Source organism: Geotrypetes seraphini, chromosome 3 (genome assembly GCF_902459505.1).
Source record: "Geotrypetes seraphini chromosome 3, aGeoSer1.1, whole genome shotgun sequence".
In the NCBI taxonomy this organism is placed as follows: Eukaryota; Metazoa; Chordata; class Amphibia; order Gymnophiona; family Dermophiidae; genus Geotrypetes; species Geotrypetes seraphini.
Window position 1 is genome coordinate 385,682,033 of NC_047086.1, and position 21,996 is coordinate 385,704,028.

The 21,996-nt window shown below is 41.2% G+C and overlaps 1 protein-coding gene across 1 annotated transcript in view; it reads right to left on the bottom strand.

Moving 5' to 3' along the window:
- CAMKMT (calmodulin-lysine N-methyltransferase) overlaps window positions 1–21,996 on the bottom strand; it is a 688,167-nt gene that overhangs the window by 57,316 nt on the left and 608,855 nt on the right. The window lies entirely within an intron of this gene.

Below are 21,996 nucleotides of genomic sequence, written 5' to 3' on the forward strand. Positions count from 1 at the left end.
TTAATTCAATTATTGACAGAAGATTAGATTATCAGTGAGGAATATAGATTTATAAGAGATATAAAAGATAAAAAAACAATAAAAAAAAAAGTTAAAAGAAAAAACAAAGACAAAAATTGAATAAGTCCACGGTGGGTGAGCCGGTGAAGAGTGATTCTACGTGGTACTGTATCAGGCTGGTGGTAATCTGAGACTCCCCCTGTGTGGTTTACAAAGACTTTTATTATGGCATGATATAGCTAATTAAGATACAGTTTTTCATAGATTGACTATATTTTTGAGTGCCCGAGTTTTGTGTCTTTTACTAAGCCATGGTAGAGGTTTCTACTGTGGCCCAGGGTGTCAGGTCAAAAGCGCGCCGTGACAAAGGCGCGCCCAGACAATTGAGCGCAGCGCGGAGGCGCGCGCCGCACAAAATTACTGATTTTACGGCTACGACAGGGGGGGCGTGGGGGGGAACCCTCCACTTTAATTAATAAAGATCGTGCCGCGTTGTGGGGGCGTTGTGGGGGGTATGTGGGGTTGTAACCCCCCACATTTTACTGAAAACTTCACTTTTTCCCTGTTTTTAGGGAAAAAGTTCAGTTTACAGTAAAATTTGGAGGGTTACAACCCCCCAAACCCCCCATAACATCGGCGCGATCTCTATTAAGTAAACTGGGGGGGTTCCCCAACAAAACCCCCCGTCGGAGCCCCTAAAAACTGTAATTTAGAGCGGTGCGGTGGCGCGCGCTGCGCTCAATTGTTGGCGCGCGCTTTTGTCTTTCGTGCCATTGTCTATGAACCGTGGCCCAGGGTTCTAAACGTTCTGATACTGCTCTAACGCTCACTAGAATTCTAAAGTGGTAGAAACCTCTACCACGGCTTAGTAAAAAGGGTATGTGTGTGTGTGTAAATTTTTGAAATGCTCATATTTAAGGTTTCCAGATTTTCCCAGTTCCACCCATTCCCGCCCTTACCCCCCAGTCCCGCCGCCAATCCCGTCCCTGCCTACTCCTGCCTGATGCGGTTTTGAGGAAGCTTTTCAAAACCCAGACAAAGTGCCAGGCTTTGAAAAGCCATCCAGACCCCCGGACATGTCTGGGGAAATCCGGACTTCTGGTAACCCTACTCATATTAAGTGCATAAAAACAGGCGCCAACGTATGCTTTCACTTTCAGATTTCCTCGGACTGTTGCAATGCTTGATTGCACTGATTTTTTGTACACCTGGATTTATGTGGACTTGCTCTCTCTCTCTATTTTTTGTTGATTTTTTGTTGATTCTTGATTATCATGCTTCCACTCGTGTTGCTGCGTCAGTCAGCTTTTGAACTGATGTCAAGTTTTTACTTTTGCTGCTGCTTTAACTATTTTTTTTTTTTGATTAATTTCTAGTTTTTTGCATTTTTTGCCCCTCATTTTTTCTCATGATCATGAAGCCCTTGTCTTTGTTTTATGTTTTGTCTTATATGTGTATATATTAATATTTATGGATTTTAAAATTTAATGATATGATATTATGATGATATTGTTATACGAATAAAAAAATTTGATTATCTTTATGATATATATTTACATATTTTCTGCCTGCTTCAACGGCTGTCTAACTTATATTGTTCATGTGTTTGATTGGGAGGGGTTTCTAATTGTGTTGACTTCTAATGCCCCTATTTTTCCTCATATTTCTCTCTCTATTTGTTTAGTTTTTCATTAACAGTGTTCCAACTTCTACAGGCTTCTTTGCAAATGAAGCCGAAAATCGCTGTGCAATGAGAAAAGCTGACAATCAATATTTTCCTGAAAGCCTTCTCCTCTGCCCCTGAGCTGGTGGCCATCATTTCCTCTTATGCATTGAGAAGGAATACCACTTGGCCTCATCAGCATCCACTGACTTGTATTTCAGTTTACGGCAATGTTCAGTGAATACGTTAACACCCGCACTCAAGCCCTTTGCTTTTTGATGCTGGCATTAGTTTTGAGTATCAGCCTCTAGGCAGGCTGTAGCATCAACAAGTGTTTTGGCAGAGGTGAATTCATCATGATCCAACCTGTGTCGCACACAGATTTACCATGAAAGCAGATACAACTCAGAACAGCCAAAGGTCTGCACTCGCATCTATAAATAACAGATGTTATATCTTATCCGCTGAAATAAACAGATAATAAACACTGGAGATTACTTTATAAGATGGAGCCTAGGTGAAAAGAACTCATATTTTTGGAAAGCATTCCCTTAAAATATTACCCATGAATTCAATTTGATTAATGTTTCAGTTACAGTACGATGCTGAAAAAATAAATAGACAGGCTTTGCACATGGAGAAACCTTTATAAAATTACCCTAAAACAAAACTCACTGTGAATAAGATTTGCATCAATATCCTGCACAATTTTCAAACTGCTGAGAGTTGTAATTCTGGAGCCCTTTTACTAAAACTTAGGGCTCCTTTTACTAAGGTGTGCTAGCGTTTTTAGCGCACGCAGGAAATTACCGCACGCTATGCTTCTAGAACTAACGCCAGCTCAATGCTGGCGTTAAGGTCTAGTGTGTGTGGCAATGTAGTGCGCGCTATTCTGTGTGTTAAAGCCCTAGCACACCTTAGAGCTAGCATTTTTAGCGCACGCAGAAAATTACTGCACGCTACACCGTGCGCTATGCTTCTAGAATGCCAGCTCAATGCTGGTGTTAAGATCTAGTGCGCGCTACTCTGCGCGTTAAAGCCCTAGCGCACCTTAGTGCTAGTGTTTTTAGCGCACACAGAAAATTACCGCACGCTACATCGCGCGCTACGCTTCTAGAACTAATGCCAGCTCAATGCTGGCGTTAAGGTCTAGTGTGTGTGGCAATGTAGTGCGCGCTATTCTGCGTGCTAAAGCCCTAGCACACCTTAGTGCTAGCATTTTTAGCGCACGCAGAAAATTACTGCACGCTACACCGTGCGCTATGCTTCTAGAATGCCAGCTCAATGCTGGCATTAAGATCTAGTGCGCGCTACTCTGCGCGTTAAAGCCCTAGCGCACCTTAGTGCTAGTGTTTTTAGCGCACACAGAAAATTACTGCACGCTACATCGCGCGCTACGCTTCTAGAACTAACGCCAGCTCAATGCTGGCGTTAAGGTCTAGTGTGTGTGGCAATGTAGTGCGCGCTATTCTGCGTGTTAAAGCCCTAGCACACCTTAGTGGTAGCATTTTTAGCGCACGCAGAAAATTACTGCACGCTACACCGTGCGCTATGCTTCTAGAATGCCAGCTCAATGCTGGTGTTAAGATCTAGTGCGCGCTACTCTGCGCGTTAAAGCCCTAGCGCACCTTAGTGCTAGTGTTTTTAGCGCACACAGAAAATTACCGCACGCTACATCGCGCGCTACGCTTCTAGAACTAATGCCAGCTCAATGCTGGCGTTAAGGTCTAGTGTGTGTGGCAATGTAGTGCGCGCTATTCTGCGTGTTAAAGCCCTAGCACACCTTAGTGCTAGCATTTTTAGCGCACGCAGAAAATTACTGCATGCTACACCGTGCGCTATGCTTCTAGAATGCCAGCTCAATGCTGGTGTTAAGATCTAGTGCACGCTACTCTGCGCGTTAAAGCCCTAGCGCACCTTAGTGCTAGTGTTTTTAGCGTACACAGAAAATTACTGCACGCTACATCGCGCGCTACGCTTCTAGAATTAATGCCAGCTCAATGCTGGCGTTAAGGTCTAGTGCGCGTGGCAATGTAGCGTGCGCTATGCCACACGTTAAAGCCCTAGCACACCTTAGTAAAAGGAGCCCTTAGTGCAAACTGACAGACACTAGAGTGTACTAAGCGCCATGTGGCCTGTAGGAATCAAATAGGACGTGCAGCATTCAGAGTGCACTATTATCCGTAAGTGCGCTAAGCTTTAGTAGCAGGTCCCCTTAGCACTGTTCCCTCTAAGCTGAGCAGGAGTCCTCCAACTGCATTGCTGACAGTGGATTGTGCTGCTTCAATATTGTGTAGGGTTACCAGATTTTACGTAGGTAAAATCCTGACCCCCCCCCAGACCCGCCCCAGGCCTGCCCAGTTCCACCTATCCCTGCCCAGTTCCACCCGTGCCACGTCCCAGTCCTGTGCCCCTCAGCCTGCTTGTCTCGGCCGGGAGGGCATCTGCACATGCGGCGCAATGACATCATGCCTTCATGATGTCACCATGTTGCATCCGGGCATGCGTGGATGCCCCTTCCGACGCAATTTGCTTTTAAAAACCCAGACAAATTGCTGGGTTTTGAAAAGCCGTCCGGATTCCCGGATATACCCTCTAAAAACAGGACATGTCCGGGTAAATCCAGACATCTGGTATCCCTAATATTGTGCTTTCAATTGCTAGTGACAAGTACGTACTCTGGAGTCTTGTAGAATTTTTCAGTCCTTCACTATTGAAAATGAAAAAGGGAAATAGCACCCCCCACTGGCAGGACTTTAGGTGGAGGACTGTTGCTCAGCTTACAGGGGAAGTACCCTTTAGTGATGCTTTATTCCAAATGTTTTATTTTGTATGTTAACCCTCTGGGTTTCTGGATGGTTCTGTTGAACCTCTCTGTTCACTTGTTCATTGATGATTTTGTTTCTTTACTTGTTTCTACTTTCGTTATTGAAAAATCAATAAAAATATTTGAAATCATAATTGAGGTTTTGAGGTTTTTTTAAAAATTTGTAACTGAGCTACAGTATGATACTGATCTATAAATCATATTGTGATTGGTTAAAGGTGATGAAATAAAGTGAAATGAATTGAAAAGCCATTTCTGTGTGCAAAGAGAAATTTACATGAGTAAAAAAGGATAATCTTAAAATTGTTCACTTGCAGCACAGCTAATGCATGTTCCACACCGTGCACACTTTAAACTTTATTAAGAGAGGGTATGCCTATGGGATGTATTTAGATCAGAGAAGGTAACTAAAGTGTGTTCACTGCAATTTACTTTACACCTGTGGCATTCTTCATAAAGCTAAACAAAAAAGCATTGATAGTGCCTAATATTAGATCCTCATAGAATATTCACAGACCAAAGATGAATTAATTGATGAATTAATAAATAAATAAGTAAATAAGAGACACCTCAGTAAGGGCCTGGGCATTATCAAATGGCTTTTTTAAGGGCACCAGACAGAGTCTCAGAAGTGACCAGCACTAGGTTTTAAATTTGAATAAGCTCTGCCCTGTACATCACGTGGTCTCAATTATTATAAACAAAAAATGTGCACAATTGGTCAGTGAAAAATTCAAGGAGAAAATATAATAGAAGGACTAAAAAATGACTCACAAAACCCCTAAAGTGCCTTGATCATAAAGTGCAAAAAACCTTCATAGTGCAAAAATGCAGGAAATATAAAAAATGTGAAGTTGTGATTAAAAGTTTGTATCGTTCAAAAATTCACCCATACAAAGATTTTCAAATGTGAATATTAAAGCTACAAAGTCCCAATTCACACTAAACAGTTCATAAATTCATGAGGAAATATATCAGTTCATTAAATGACTAAATCTAACTCCCGGCAGATGAATCTCCCAATCTGGGCCCCAATTCATTCAGGGGAATTTAATTCAATGCAATAGAATGTACTTCAACGTGATTCAATGTCCACAATACGGAACACATGTCAAATCAGATTACAATTCATAGTTCATTGATCCCTCATATCACAATACATTCGATATGAGGTAAACTTATCTGAATCGCAATGAATAGTTGTCTCAACTTGAATCCCAACGAATAGTAGTCTCAGCTCGACATAACTCCATTAAATAACCTTCCTCAGGAGCGGAAATATCAAATAAGGTACTAGTTGGTAACATAGTTGAGAAAAACATCTTGAAAATTAACAAGGGCTCCAAAATTAGTAGGGGCTCCAACCGCCGGCAAAAATAATAATAACACCAAACTTTGTTGCTACAGCTATGGCAGCCGGGGCTTTTAGAGTCACCCAGAAAGTCTCATAGAAACATAGAACATTACGGCAGAAAAGGGCCACGGCTCATCTAGTCTGCCCACACTAATGGCTCACCCCCTAACTACCTCCATGAAGAGATCCCACATGCCAATCCCATCTTTTCTTAAAATCTGGCACACTGCTTGCCTCAATTACCTGTTGTGGAAGATTATTCCAGTGATCAACCACCCTTTCGGTGAAGAAATATTTCCTGGTGTCGCCATGAAATTTCCCACCCCTGATTTTCAACAGATGCCCTCTTGTTGCCGTGAGTCCTTTAAGGAAAAAGAGATCCTCTTCCACCTCAATACGGCCCGTGACATATTTGAACGTCTCGATCATGTCTCCCCTCTCTCTGCGTTCCTCGAGTGAGTACAGCTGCAACTTACCCAGTCGTTCCTCATACGGGAGATCCTTGAGTCCTGAGAACATCCTGGTGGCCATTCGCTGAACCGACTCAACTCTCCGCACATCTTTTTGATAATGCGGCCTCCAAAATTGTACACAGTATTCCAGATGGGGTCTCACCATGGATCTGTACAACGGCATTATGACCTCGGGCTTACGGCTGACGAAACTTCTACGGATACAGCCCATGATTTATCTAGCCCTGGATGAAGCTTTCTCCACTTGATTGGCAGTCTTCATGTCTTCGCTAATGATCACCCCCAAGTCACGTTCTGCTACAGTCCTTGCTAGGATATCACCATTTAGGGTGTAAGTCCTGCATGGATTTTTGCCGCCAAGGTGAATGACCTTCCATTTTTTGGCATTGAAACTTAGTTGCCAAGTCTTTGACCAATGCTCCAGCAGGAGTAGATCCTGCGTCATACTGTCGGGCATTGAGCTTTTGTCGGGCACTGTGCTTTCATCTGATGTGCGGTTGCCTACCATGTTGCATAGTTTGGCATCTCAGCGAATAATGTAATTTTACCTCGAAGCCCCTCAGCCAAGTCTCTTACGAAGATGTTAAATAGGATCGGGCCCAAGACCGAGCCCTGCGGCACTCCGCTGATCACCTCCGTTGTATCGGAGAGGGTACAGTTTACCACTACCCTCTGAAGTCTTCCTCTAAGCCAGTCCCTAACCCATGCGGTTAATGTTTCACCCAGTCCCATCGAACCCATCTTGCTCAATAACCTGCGGTGTGGGACGCTATCAAACGCTTTGCTGAAGTCCAAGTACACGTCGTCCAAGGACTCCCCTATATCCAGTTTTCTTGTTACCCAGTCAAAGAAGCTGATCAATAAGGCAAATGTCAAGCAGTAAAAAGGGGAAAATATGGAAAAAGAAAACAAGTACAAAAGCACTTATCCACATTTTCATTGAGACCAAGGTGGGGAATAAGCTTTCAGTTTGGAAATTCTTCATAAAGTACATATGTAGTAGGGATGTACATTAAAAAGAAGTTTAATTTCATTTTTGAACTTTTTCAGACTTTTCTGGGATCATTTTACACATTTGTTTTATTGAAGGAAATCAATGCATGTTTGAATGTTTTAACACACATTGATCAACAGAGGGTAGGGTTAAATGGTCATTTTTCTCAATGGAAGAGGGTAAATAGTGGTGTGCCGCAGAGATCTGTACTGGGACCGGTGCTATTTAACTTATTTACAAATGATTTGGAAATTGGAACAACAAATGAGATGATTAAATTGGCAAATGACAATAAACTGTTCAAAGTTGTAAAAATGCAGGCAGACCTTAGGAAATTGGAAGACTGGGTGTCCAAGTGGCAGATGAAATTTAATGTGGACAAATGCAAAATGATGCACATTGGGAAGAATAATCCAAATCATAGTTAACGGATGCTAGGGTCCACCCTGGGGGTCAGTGCCCAAGAAAAAGATCTGGATGCCATTGTAAACAATATGCTAAATCTTCTGCCGAATGTGTGGAGGTGGCAAAAAAAAAAAAGCAAACAAGATGCTAGGAATTATTAAAAAAAAAAGACTGTTATAATGCCTCTGTATGGCTCCATGATGCGACCTCACCCTGAGTATTGCATTCAGTTCTGGTCTCCTTATCTTAAAAAAGATTTAGCAGAATTAGAAAAGGTTCAAAGAAAAGCAACCAACATAAGAACATAAGAAATGCCTCCACTGGGTCAGACCAGAGGTCCATCGTGCCCAGCAATCCGCCCACGCGGTGGCCCAACAGGTCTAGGACCTGTGCAGTAGCCCTCTATTTATACCCCTCTATCCCTTTTTCCAGTAGGAAATTGTCCAATCCTTTCTTGAACCCATGCACCGTACTCTGCCCTATTACGCCCTCTGGAAGCGCATTCCAGATGTCCACAACACGCTGGGTAAAGAAAAACTTCCTAGCATGATGAAGGGGATGGAACTTCTCTCGGAAAAGGAAAGACTAAAGAAGTTAAGGTTCTTCAGCTTGGAAAGGAGATGGCTGAGGGGAGATAGGATTGAAGTGTACAAAATCCTGAGTGGTGCAGAACGGATACAAGTGGATCGATTTTTCACTCCATCAAAAATTACAAAGTTACAGGAAAATACTTTTAAAACAAATAGGAGGCTATTTTTTTTTTTCACTCATAGAATAATTAACTCTGGAACACATTGCCAGAGGATGTAGTAAGAGAGGTTAATGTAGCTGGTATTAAAAAAGATTTAGACAAGTTCCTGGAGGAAAAGTCCATAGTCTGCTACTGATCAGTAGCATGGAATATTGCTACTATTTGGGTTTTTGCCAGGTACTTGTGACCTGGATTGGCCACTGTGTAGATGGTCTATTGGCCTGGCCCAATAAAGCTATTCTTATGTTCTAACTGAGAATATATTAATTTGTAGGTTAATATACTTTAAATCAATTTAGAAAGTACTACATTTTTTAAGACTTGCTAACTGAAGGGGGAGATTATCAATGTGGACTACCATTATTTTTAATCCCAGTTATTAGTAATTAGGTCCAACTGCATAAAATGGGACCTGTGTTAAAATAGTTTGGTTTAGGGGTGTAGTTATCAACATGAGTTACCACTAAGACCTGTTATTTCACCACTACAAATCGTGTTATTTTACCATACCACTCACACAACGAGACCTGGTTACTAATAACCGGGGTTAATAAAGTAACATGTCTTCACAGTAGCCAGTGCTGATAACATCACCTCCTTACAGTAAAATAACAGATCTTAATGGTAGTCTACATTGATAGCTACACCCCTGAATGTGCAGATCCTAATGTGTTACTTCCCTTTGAAAATCTGCTCAAAGGCTGGATAATTTTGCAGTTTGGAAATTCCTCCCACCATCTGACAAAACTGAACAACATGGCAGCTCAATATCACAAGGCTCTGAAGCTATGCTTCAGAAGAAAGGTCCCCAGAATAAGAGTGCCACCTCAATACATGAATGACTTCAACCACTTCAGAAACAATCCTGAGCTCGGGCACTTAAGTTCAGACTTGTGTCTCAGTATGCTAGATCTAATTCATTATGAAGAAATTATATCTCACCTGTTGTTTTATCCTTCCATTAGTCCTTACACTATTGCAAAACTTATGGCCATTGACCAGCAGGTGGAGATAGAGAACTCAGAACTAAGCTGTGATTTACAAAGCCCTGTGTAGCTCCATAGTTCTTCAGTATTTATATAGACAAGCAGTGTAGAAAACAACTCAAACACAACAACCTTGAATAACAACAATCTGAACATGTTAAATATTAAAAGAATTGTAAGCACTTTCATATTCTTAGAAAGGAGTGCAGAGAGAGCCATACAGCAAGGAGAAACCTGAACAACAGGAATATTCCAACTCTTATACTGTACAAGGGAGGCCAGAAATCACAGGAGGGCTTATGGAATAGTGTAAAGGACTAAAATAAAGAAAATAAATCAGTTAAGATGTAATTTCTCTTTCCATACTAAAGTCGGTGAGATCTTGGTACTGCCACCCGCAGCACCGCGTTGTTGCTTCGGATCAAGCCACACATCCACTTGATAATGCTTAGCAAAAGTATATAGTGATAAAGTCATCACCTTGCTAATATCAGCTGGATACACCAACTGTGACTCCACCCATGAGGCCACCATTCATTTTGTAGAGTGTGCTTATAAAGATGATGGCAGCAGCCTCCCCGTAAGAAGGGAAAACGAGCTGATGGTCGCTTTCAACCATTGTAAGATTGTGAGATTTGATGCCTCTAGGTTCTGTTATTGCTTACTAAAAAGGACAATTTGTCTGGATTCCTAAACTCGTTAGTGACTTCCAAGCAACTTAGAAGAACCTGACTGACATCTAAGAGTCTAAAGGATGCAAACTAATCTCTACAACCCTTTTATGAAATGAAGGAAATTCCACTAACCGATTAATGTGAAATGCTGAAACTACTTTCGGTATAAAGGACAAAACAGCTCTCAGAGAGATGTCAGTCTCTGTAAACCAATGTAAAGGATCTCAACATGAAAGAGCTTGGAACTCTGAAACATGCTAAACTAAAAGCAATTGCTACTAAAAACACTGTTTTTAAAGTGAGGTCTTTCAGAGTGGCCTTGTCTAGGGGTTCAAATGATGAGTCTCTCAGCAATTGTACCACCAGGTTGAGATTCCATTCAAGGCAAATGGGGCAGAAGGGTGGCCAAAGCTGACCAGTCCCTTTTAAGAACTTTACACATCTGGATGAACATTGTCAATGACTTCTGAAACAGGCCAACACCACCACCTTCAGAGGACCCAGCACCAAACCGATGTCCAAGTTTGAATGGAGAAAGACCAAAATTTGAGTCATCATTGATGAGAATGGAGAAATCGCTACCTTCACACACTAGCTTCTAAACATTCTCCAGATTCTGGCATATACCAAATATGTTGACCACTTTTTGGCTTGCAGTAAACTTGCAATGACCAAATTAGAATAGCCACTACATTTCACCCTCTCATGAGCTGAGCCATAAGACCAGTGGGGAATGGATCCTCCATTAGCCCTGGTTCTTGTCACAGCAATCATCGATCCTGGGGAAGCAGAAGAGGGCTGTTGTCTCATAGAAGATGGATGAAGTCTGCATACCACAGTTTTCTCGGCCAGTCTGGGGCCACAAGGATGACCTTCCCAGAGTGCAAAGCAATCCTCTTGAGAGCATCATCAGCCAAGGAAAGATGACAATAGGAGTTTTTCATTCAGCCAGGACATCATTAGAGCATCAAGACCTTGAGCATCAAGGTCTTTTTAATGACTAAAAAAACAATCACTTTGGCATTCTTCTTGGAAGTCATCAAGTCCAGATAAGGAAGACCCTAGTGACATACAATTAGCTGAAACACCTAATTGGATAACTCCCACTCCCCCAGATTCAAGGAGGTCATGCTGAGAAAATCTACCTATATGTTCAGAATTCTTATAATATGTGCCATGGAGAAGCATTGGAGATTCTTCACTGCCCAACTCATCAGCAGGGAAACATCCATCATTAAAAAGTAACTGTGAAAATTGACTCAATATGGACAAAGCACCATGAATCAACAAAAGGTTTATGAGTGGGTAAAAAGGTTTAAAGAGTGAATAACAGGTGTAAGCGAAAAAGGTCATTCTGGTTGTCCATCAACATCGCACACACAAGAGCACATTGACACGGTGGATTCCTTGATTAGAGAAGACTGACAGATAATGGTGTCTCAATTGGTTGCAGATTTGGATATCAGCTATGGATCTACATTTGCCATAATGCGTGATGACTTAGGATAGAAAGTCTATACACGATGGATTCCCAAATAGCTTACTGATCTACACAAACAACAGCATGTAGAGGTTGCAACCCAGTTCCTGAGATGGTATGAAGAAGATCCGAGTATTCTGGAGAGAATTTTCACTGGCAAAGAGACTTGGATGCATCACTGTGACCCAGGTCCCAGAGAGCAAAAGACAAAGCGGTGCTCACCTGGCTTCGGGATCAGCTGAAAAACTTCTCTGCAGGAATGCAGAAGCTAGTAGAATGAAACAACAAATGCATGATCTTTTATGGGGACTATGTGGAAACGTGATATGTTCAACTGCTAACAGTTACTTCTATTAAAGTCATTAAATTTATTTTGCCATTACTTTTTGATTTACCATCGTATATACAAATGAAGGTTCTTCAAAGTTTCCATACACAACGACTGATCACTGGTTTCTTAGTCCAAAGGAGAGTAGTTATGACCACCTCCAAGTAGCCCTTTCACGATAAGGCTGCACACTCAAATGTCATGCCATAAGACCAAAACATTCCAAATCCTCTAGAGCAATTAGACCCTGTGAGAGAAGAGCTGGATGAAACAGCAGTTTAAGACAACTGTCTCTCTGCAGTCTGACCAGTTCCACGTATAATGGTTGATGAAGCCATTCTGGAGCCACCAGGATTACCAACCCTGGATGGGCTGTTACTCATCTAAGAACTCAGCCTATCATTAGCCATAAAGGAAACGTACTACAGCCCTGTTTCTGGCTAAGGCTGTACCAGAACGTCGATGCCAGTGCTTCCATGCTTGAAACTTCAGCTGAAGAACTGAGGGACTTTCTTGTTTGCTGATGACGCTATCAGGTCGGATGTCAGATGCCCCTACTATTCACAATGTTGTCAAAGGCTTTCTAGGACAGAGACCACTCCACTGGGTCCAGGGTCTGCTGGCTAAGATAGTTGGCCTGCCCATTGTCCACTCCTGCCACATGCGCTGCTGAAAGACTTCTGCCCATCACAACAACAACTGAGTTTCCAGTATTCACAGAGTAGTCGGTGCCCTCCTGTTTGTTGATACAGGCACTGCCTTTGCATTGTCTGAAAATACCGACTGCTTTGCCTTCGAGAGAGTTTTGCAATAATAATAATAATAATAATAACAATTTATATACCGCAGGACCGTGAAGTTCTATGCAGTTTACAATGACTAAAGATGTTACAGATTGAGTGGAATAAGCAAAGTACAGACTTACAGATTGAGTGGAATAAACAAAGTACATACTTAGTGATTAATAGTTCTAGAGATCGTTTGTTGAGGACTAAGATTGTATAGGTTGGTTTCCTAAGTATTTCAGGAACAGATGTGTTTCTAGGCGTTTCCTGAATTTCCTATAAGTAGTAGGCATGAGTAATTGTTCTAGATCTTTACCCCATAGTGCTGCTTGATGTGAGAAAAGATGTTGATGATGACTTTTAAATTTACAACCTCTAACCGGTGGAGAAACAAAGTTCGGGTGTGAGCTTCGCCTATGTTTGTTGGTTGTGAAAGAGAAAAGGTTTGTTATATATATGGCTTAGCCCCTAATATTTATATATTTAGGGGCTAAGCCATAAAGTACCTTGAAGCAAAAACAACCAAACTTGAATTTCACATGTGCCTCCTTCGGCAGCCAGTGTAGAAGTCGATAGGAAGATGTTACGGGACCAATCTTCTTCAGTCCACAAAGTAGTCTAACCGCTGCATTTTGTACCAGTTGCAATCGCTGCATATTCTTCTGGGGGAGTGCCAAATAGGCAATGTTACAATAATCGAGTTGACTTAGTATAAGGCAGGGGTGTCAAAGTCCCTCCTCGAGGGCCGTAATCCAGTCGGGTTTTCAGGATTTCCCCAATGAATATGCATTGAAAGCAGTGCATGCACATAGATCTCATGCATATTCATTGGGGAAATCCTGAAAACCCGACTGGATTCCGGCCCTCGAGGACCGACTTTGACACCTGTGGTATAAGGGATTGTACCAGAATTCGAAATGATGAGGCATCGAAGTAAGCTGTGATGGACCGAAGCTTCCAGAGGGTGAGAAAGATTTTTCTAATCAAGGGGTCTACCTGGTCTTTCATGGTCAGGCTCTGGTCCAGTGTTACTCCCAATACCTTCATAGTGGGTTGAATGGGATAACTAAGGTAATTGATGCAATGGATGCTATGAAAAATTTTGTTTTCTCTGAGTTTAGTTTTAGTCTGAATTCAGTCATCCATTGCTCCATCCGATTTAGTACTTCTGTTGCTTTGGGGGTGACTTCTGAGACAGAGTTAGTGAATGGGATAATTATCGTGAAGTTGTCAACGTAGCTAAATAGTTTTATCCCCAGTTGGGACAATTGCGCACCCAATGAGTACATGTAAACATTGAAAAGCAAAGGGGATAGTGGTGATCCCTGTGGTATGCCAGATGGATTGCTCCATGTGTCAGAGAGATCGTGATTAAAATGGACTTGGTAGGTGCGTGATATGAGGAAACTTCAAAACCAGTTCAGTACCTCTCCTCTGATTCCAATTGCGTCTAGGTATTGTAACAGTTTTCCATGGTCCACCAAGTCAAAGGCAGAGCTCATGTCAAATTGCATGATTAGGGCATTGAGGCCCCTACTAAACAGGTTACGCAAATTGTCCAGGATAGCTGCAATTACTGTCTCAGTGCTAAACAGAGGCCTAAAACCAGATTGAGTTTCGTGCTGAAGAGAGAATTGGTCGAGATATTCCATTGGTTGGGTGTGTACCAGTCCTTCAATGATTTTTACCATAAATGGAATAGATGCTACTGGTCTATAGTTGGTTACTGATGTTGATGATTCTTTACGATTTTTTGGGATTGGGATTATAATATGCTGAAATCTTTAAGACTTGGCTGAAACACAAGACTTGTGTTTCAGCCAAGTCTTAAAGATTTCAGTGTGTTTCACAAGAGTTTGGAGAATTAGTTATTATAATATGACCATTATTAGTGAGGAATTTTCCATTTTTTAGGTTATTGGTTAGATAATTCAATAGAGATAGTTTAAAGTCTAATGGAGCTGCTTTCATAATTCCTGGGGGACATGAGTCCAGGACACAGTATGATTTAGAGTATTTGTTATATAACTTGATGTAGTTATTCCATTCTAAATTGTGGAAGTAACTCCAGATCATGTTCGCTGGTATTTAATTTCTTTGTATAGCAATTGATTGATGTTCGTATGCAACAATTGTCGAGTAGTTATTTCTTAGGTTTTTGATTTTTGAGTCGAAATGTTGTGCTAGATCATTTGCTGAGGGTAGCTTGGTATTATGTATGGGTTGAGTGTAGCGTGTGGTGTCAAATAAATTTGTAACTATGTTGAACAGTTCTTTTGTATTGGCTCCTTTTGAATTAGTATTAGATGAGTTAATTTTGGATGAGTAAAAAGTTTTGCATTTTTCTTTTATCTGTTGTTTGTAGTTTTATGTTGGATCTCCAGTTGTTTCGGTCTGACAGTTTTCCCGTTTTTTTCCAGATTCTTTCTAATCGTCTTACTGATTGTTTCATTGTTAGGAGTTCGATGTCAAACCATTTGTTGTATTTGTTTGAGCAGCTTTTACTATTTCGTTTAGGGGCAATTTTATCTAAAATGGATGTGCTAGTTTTCATCCAGTGATCATAGAAATCAACTCCTTCTTCTATCTTCGCTTTTAGATCATATTGTGACCAATATTCCTCTGGGTTAATATGGCCCATTGTGAGGTATTCTCTTTTTGTCCGTGGGTGTGTCTTAGATTTTAGCCGAGTCCAGAACAGATTGAAATAATAAGTGAAATGGTCAGACCAGATATCATGACACCAAGTACCATCCAAAAGAGAGATGGGAGGGTTTATGATCTCCTTTATGGACATCGCTACCACATCTAAATGATGGCCTTTTTCATGTGTTTGAGTGGGTGAAGGGAGATTGTAATTGAGTAAAGAAAGAAAGTTTTTAAAGTCTTTCGCTTCTAGATTGTCTATTTCATCTAGATGTAAGTTTATGTCTTGTGCAATTAGATTATGTGATGAAGTGATTGAGTTATGTAGGACAAATTCGCAGAAGTCCTCTCTAGCTTTTGGTCAGCTTTTCGGCAGAACATAGAATAATATACAAGAAAGGAAATCTTCTAGTTCCTTATTGCTAATTTTACAGGCTAATATTTCTAATTGGTTGGTCATTTTGGAATCCAATAGTTCAACTACAAATCCTTCCTTGGTGACAATTGCTAATCCTCCCCCTCTTCTTCCATCATGATTTAGTATGTGAATTTTAAAATTATCTGGTAGAAGATCATTTATTATTGGGTCATCTTCAGACAGTAGCCACGTTTCTGTTAGGAAAAGACAGGCTATTTACTTGTTGATGATCCATTCTTTAATTAAAAATGCTTTGTTCCTAACAGATCTGGTGTTAAGATATGCACAGGGAACGGAAGTAGATGTGATAGGTTTGGTGGATGCAGTGGTTTTGAAAGGTTTTACTTCCCTTATCCTTTAATTTTTGGGGGTACGTTGATGTCTTCTGTTGCTCGAGATTACCTTGATATGGTTTGCTCTGTCTTCTTGTTGGTTAATTATAAGCCTGATAGATAGATCAGGATAATGGGCTGAGTGTAGCTTTGGATAGAGTGACTTAACATCCTTAATGTTATTGCATATTAGATAGATTAGTAGAATCAGTAGGAGATGCATGCTTGCAGATTAAACTGACTCCTACTTGTCCTAATGGCTATTTGGTGTTTCTGTTACTTCCAGTTTCTAGGATAATTAATTAGCAATGAATCAGATAGCACTAGATCAGATTCAATAACAACAGTTAAATTAACAGTTAAATTAGTTAAATAGCAGTAAATCAGATATCCCTAAGTCAGATTCAATAGCCACAGTTAAATTAACAATTAAATTAATAGTTAAATTACAATAAATCAGGTAGCACTGAATCCGATTCAGTAGCAACAGTTTTAAAGTTATGTGCACCATAGGTTGTCTCGTACTGCGAGTGCAGGCTGGAATAGAAGAACCAAAGTCGGCAAACTGAGGAGGGTAAGCTTGGTTCTGAGATGATTCAGCCGTGTGCTCGAGCAGTGGCGGCGAGTGCAGGCTGGAATAGATAATACAGACTTAGGTTGTCTAGACATGAAAATAATTAGATTGATCAGTCATGCAAATACTTATCAGTTTGACCAGTGGAAGGAGGCTTCTTTTGCTCCACCCAGATGCTTCACAAAGGCGCGTGCTAAGGCGCAGGCACCTTTGCCGTGCGCCTAAGCCGTCGTGCTGAACGGCCGAGCGCCGTTCACTCATCTGGAATTTAAACTGTTCCCGGCAGGCCTGGGATGGGCAGAGCAGGCTATCATGCCCAGCGGGGATGGGGCAGGAACGAGGCTCCAAGGCTGAGCCGGACCCCTGCTGCTGGAGTCGCTGACGGGCTTCTTCCCTCTGTAAGTCAGGGCTGGTGAGTTTCCCCACTCTACAGGTCAGTTCCTCGGCGTCGCCAGCAGGGCCTCTCTCTCCCACTGAGGGTCAGGTTTCGAGGCTGAGCGGTCCCGCAATTGCCGACATCGGGGTTGGTGTGGGTGTCTTTCTCTGCTCTGGTGAATTCAAATCTGCTCCTGGCAATTTCTTCAATGCGAGGCAAATGGCCTGCAGCTCCAGTCAGCCGATAGACTATTTTCTCTATGAGGGCAACCATCAGCCTTGAATTGGATGACCTACACAAGGAACTCCCTAGCCTTAAAGGCTCACATCCATTATTAGGATCACCCAAGAAGATATCTGAGGAGGCATGCCTCTCAAGAGAGACTCCGACCAAAGCCACCAACTTAAACTGTGTTGTGTTTTTAATGTCAAGGAGAGTGATATATGAAGAGAGTCCCTCTGTGGGGACCAGAGAGACAATTGAATATCCTGTAGGAGACGTATATGAGCTCACTCCAGCCCATCTAAACCATCCCAGCCATCAAAGACCTCCCCAGCCCATCCTCAACTAAATGGCCATATACAGGACACAGACCGTGCAAGTCTGTCCAGTACTGACCTTAGTTCTTCAATATATACCCATTTATTTTCTGATTAGAGATCCTCTGTGTTCATCCCACGCCCAATGCCCCTTCTACAAAAAGCACACTGGTTACCTATACAGCACTGCATTATATACAAAATTATTCTACTCTGTTTTAAGACACGACATTCAAACTTACCAGCATTCCCTGATAAACTTCTAATCCCATACACACCATTCAGGACTCTACTATCCGCAGACCAAAATTATCTGGTAACCAAGTTTTAAGTTTATTTAAATTTCTTATACCACCTAATCAATCCTTCTAGGCGGTGTACAAAATCATTAAAAACATTTGATTTACTAAAATACAGTTTAAAAAGAATAGAAAACAAACAACTTTCTGAGACGTATAAAAACATAATACAAACGGGAACAAAGGGGAAAGAAGGGCTGGACCTAATATAAGCAAGGAAAAAGAAAACATAAGGAAAAAAATGATAGGGAGAGGTCCTGATAATAAAAAAAAAAACCTTCTAGGTTTTAGGTCGCCCTTAAAAGGACAGTTAGGTTTCAAAGGCATCAAAAAGAGGAATGTCTTTAACTTCGTCTTAAATTCTTTAAGAGTTGATTTCTCACGAAGGTAATTTGGGACGCTGTTCCAGAGAAAGGGGGCGCTAATGGAAAAGATTGAAGACTTCATTGTGTTTATATGTTTCAGTGATGGGATAGAGAGAAGGTTTTGAGCTGTAGATCTTAAAGTCTTTGTTGGATTATAAGGGATAAGAAGGTTATTAATGAATTCTGGCTGGTTATTTTCTCTGGTTTTGAATGTTAATAGAAGAATTTTGTAAGTGATTCTATGTTCTATTGGCAACCAATGACCTTTATATAAAAGAGGGGTAACGTGGTCATATTTTTTTGCATTGAATATTATTTTTACTGCAGTGTTCTGTACTATTTGAAGTCATCTTATTTCCATTTTCGTTATGCCGGTTCTAACAATTTAGATAAGGATCTTATCATGCGCAGTCGATAAAAACAGCGCTGGACCACTGTGCTGATGTGTAGATGATAATTAAATTTACTGTCAGTAATTTTAATGAAAATACCACTTTGATAGATTGAGGTTTGAGTTTAAGGGGAGTTTGCAGAGAGAGTCCATCTTTAATAGGAAAAATCATTAATTTGGACTTGTCAATGTTCAAAGAAAGCATGTGTGAATCTAACCATGAATCTAACCAATAGGAGAACAGAAATATTTATGATACACACCCCACAGTTATGGAATGCTTTACCCTATTTTCTCACAAGAGACCAAAATCTGGATAGATTAAGAGCTCCCTGAAGTCTTTTCTATATAAAGACACTTTCCAAATTTAAACCTTTAATTGAATAATGTTTCTTTTTAAAGAAGCATCAACCATAGGAGGCTCCAGACATTCCCCCTAATAATCAATTTGTTTTCCCCATATCTGTTTCTTTCCTATAATTATTGTAGTTCTATCCTTGATCCTTCTGTACCATGTTAGTCAGTAACTGAATTGGTTTATGTTCTAATTTTTGTAATATTTGACCCTGGTTTGTGCATCACTTAGAAGTATTATAAGCGATATTATCAAATTTTAAATAAACCTGAAACCTGTCGCCGTTTTCCTCTCCGCCACCTCCCTTGGGAGCGCATTCCAGGCATCCACCGCCCTCTCCGTAAAGAAGAATGTTCTAACTCAACTCTTCTTTCTCACCATGTCCTTCACGCAGATTGTCTTGACCTTCTTCCCTGTACCATTTATTACCCTGATTGTACCTATCCTCGCTGATTGTACCATTCTTCGCCGATTGTACCACCGTTCGCTGATTGTTCTATTTTTCTCTGTTTGTACCATTGTACCAATTTCACTGTCCAGCCCTTCTTCATTGTAAACCGCCTCAAACTACTATGGCTTTGGCGGTATATAAGAAATAAAATTATTATTATTATTATTATTAAGCCTACCACCCCTCAACCTCAAATTATGCCCCTTTCCTCTGGAAAAGATTTGGTTCTATGTTAATACCTTTCAAGTATTTGACCGTTTGGTGCATAACTCCACACTTATGCTAGTATTCTAAAAAAGATTTGGGGCTGCTTTTACAAAGGCGCGCTAGCGGTTTTAGCGCACGCTTAGCGTGCACTAAAATGCCGCACACACTAGTCGCTACCACCTCCTTTTAAGCAGGTGGTAGTTTTTTGGCTAGCGCATGCTAATCTTGTGCATGCGCTAAAAACGCTAGCGCACCTTTGTAAAAGGAGCCCTTAGTGTACAACTCTGACGTTATAAGAATACTAACTATACACCCTTTTTTTTTTTTTTTTTGCACCTTACTTTTAGTGGTCTGTGTTGAATTTACCCTTTAATGCTGGACACTGCTAGTGCAGCTCAGAAGACTGCAGGAAGGGCCCTAAAGAAAAGTATTGAATGGGGGGGGGGGGGAGGTGACGATGCATCATTTGGTAGGGGATCAAGGCTGGAGTGTGCTTCTGTAGAAAATCGTAACAGAGAGTTCATTATTTGAAGGTGAGGGGCCAGGACACTGTCTCCTTCCAAATAGTTAATGACTGTCATGTCACTTCTGCCATACATGGTTGGTGTACTGGTAGTTAGCCAAAGCTCTGACCAGCAGCTGAATTTCAAGTGATAAGAGGCCATGTTAATTTATTGTTTTCAGATTGCCACTCCCTCAAGTCATGCATGCAGTAAATACTGAATCCCAAGGCACAAAGGCACAACCACCTTTATATCCTATTAAACATCTCGGGATACAAAAATACCCAGCCTAAAGGTGTCAAATGGCTGTTGCTTTTGTTTTGTTTTAGATTTTGGCAAGGGCCACTTACCACTTCATGGCTGCTTTTACTTTTGGGCCCTCTGTTGTGCAAGGCCCTGGGTAGTTGCCCTTTTTTGCCCATAAGTAAAAACTGCCCTGATCACATGGGGTTATTAAATAACACAGTAATTGCTATTTTGTTTTACTTTATTTATCTACATTTTCAAATAAATCCACATGTTAACAGAAACACTGAGTTAAAGAAATAACAAATCAAATAATCCATCTTAACATCATATTGATACTCTTCCTTCGACCATAACTATACTGTGGATAGTCAAGAAAAGAAAAGATAAGGAGATCTCCATACAAATATTTTGCATAAAGAAAAGACTTAACGTGAATCAATCATAACCATCCCATAAATTATAAATTGCCCTATACATTCTGGAATACGGTCTTAGAATCCAAAAAGCTACGAAGTTGCTCAGGAGCAAAAAAGACATATTTTATCCCCATATGTCTGATCAAGTATTTACAGGGGTAACTTAACAAGAAGATGGCTCCCAACATTTTTACTTCTTGTCTCATACTAAGAAAAAGTTTTATGATAAGACTAAGTTATAGTTTTTGGTGGAATTCATTATGCCATATTTTCAAAATGGAAAGAGTACAGTATTTTCACGCATATAACGCGCGCGTTATACGTGGTTTTTACAAACCGCGCATAACCTTGCGCGTTATACGCGTGAGCGCGTTGTACAAAATTTTTTTTACATAGTTTCCCCTCCCCAACGCTCGATTCATCACCCGGAAGGAGCGCTCGCACTCCCACCCCGAAGGACCGCTCGCACCCCCACAGCCTCCCCCCCTCCCCATGGAGAAGCTGTCTACCTTGTTTCCGGATGCCAGCCCAGCTGCTTCCTCTGCCGGCGGTCCTGCCCCTTCTCAGAGCCCTGTGCTGCGCTGCTTCCTCTTCAGGCGGTCCCGCCCTTTCTCTGATGTCAGCTTCTCCATGGGGGAGGGGGGGAGGCTGGAAACAAGCAGGCGGGATCAGAGGAGACTCGGGGCAGGGCTGGAAACGAGCAGGCGGGACCAGAGGAGACTCGGGGCGGGCGAAAGGAGAGTCGGGGCGGCATGCGCGGTATACGGTTGTGCACGGTATATAAAAATTTCTGTACATAAATTTGTTTTCCGCACGCTATACCCGTGTGCGCGTTTTACACGGGTGCGCGTTATCTACGTAAAAATATGGTAATAGCCATTCAGCAAGGGCGTGTTAAAAAGTTTAATGATGTTTGGGAGCCATTAACAAAATATTGTATGGATTGATTATAACTAATAATTTATTTTTCCCCTTTTGTTTATTAAAGTACAGGGTCGGGGGGAGGGTGGGTTTATTTTAATGATATTTTGAGCTAAAGTGTTATTGATGATTATAAAGGAGGGAGGGCATTTGTTATGAATTAGTCTTTGTTGGATCAGTAAGTGATATTAAAGTGTACATGATTGTATTTTGTTGCACTTGTTGAAAGTTTAA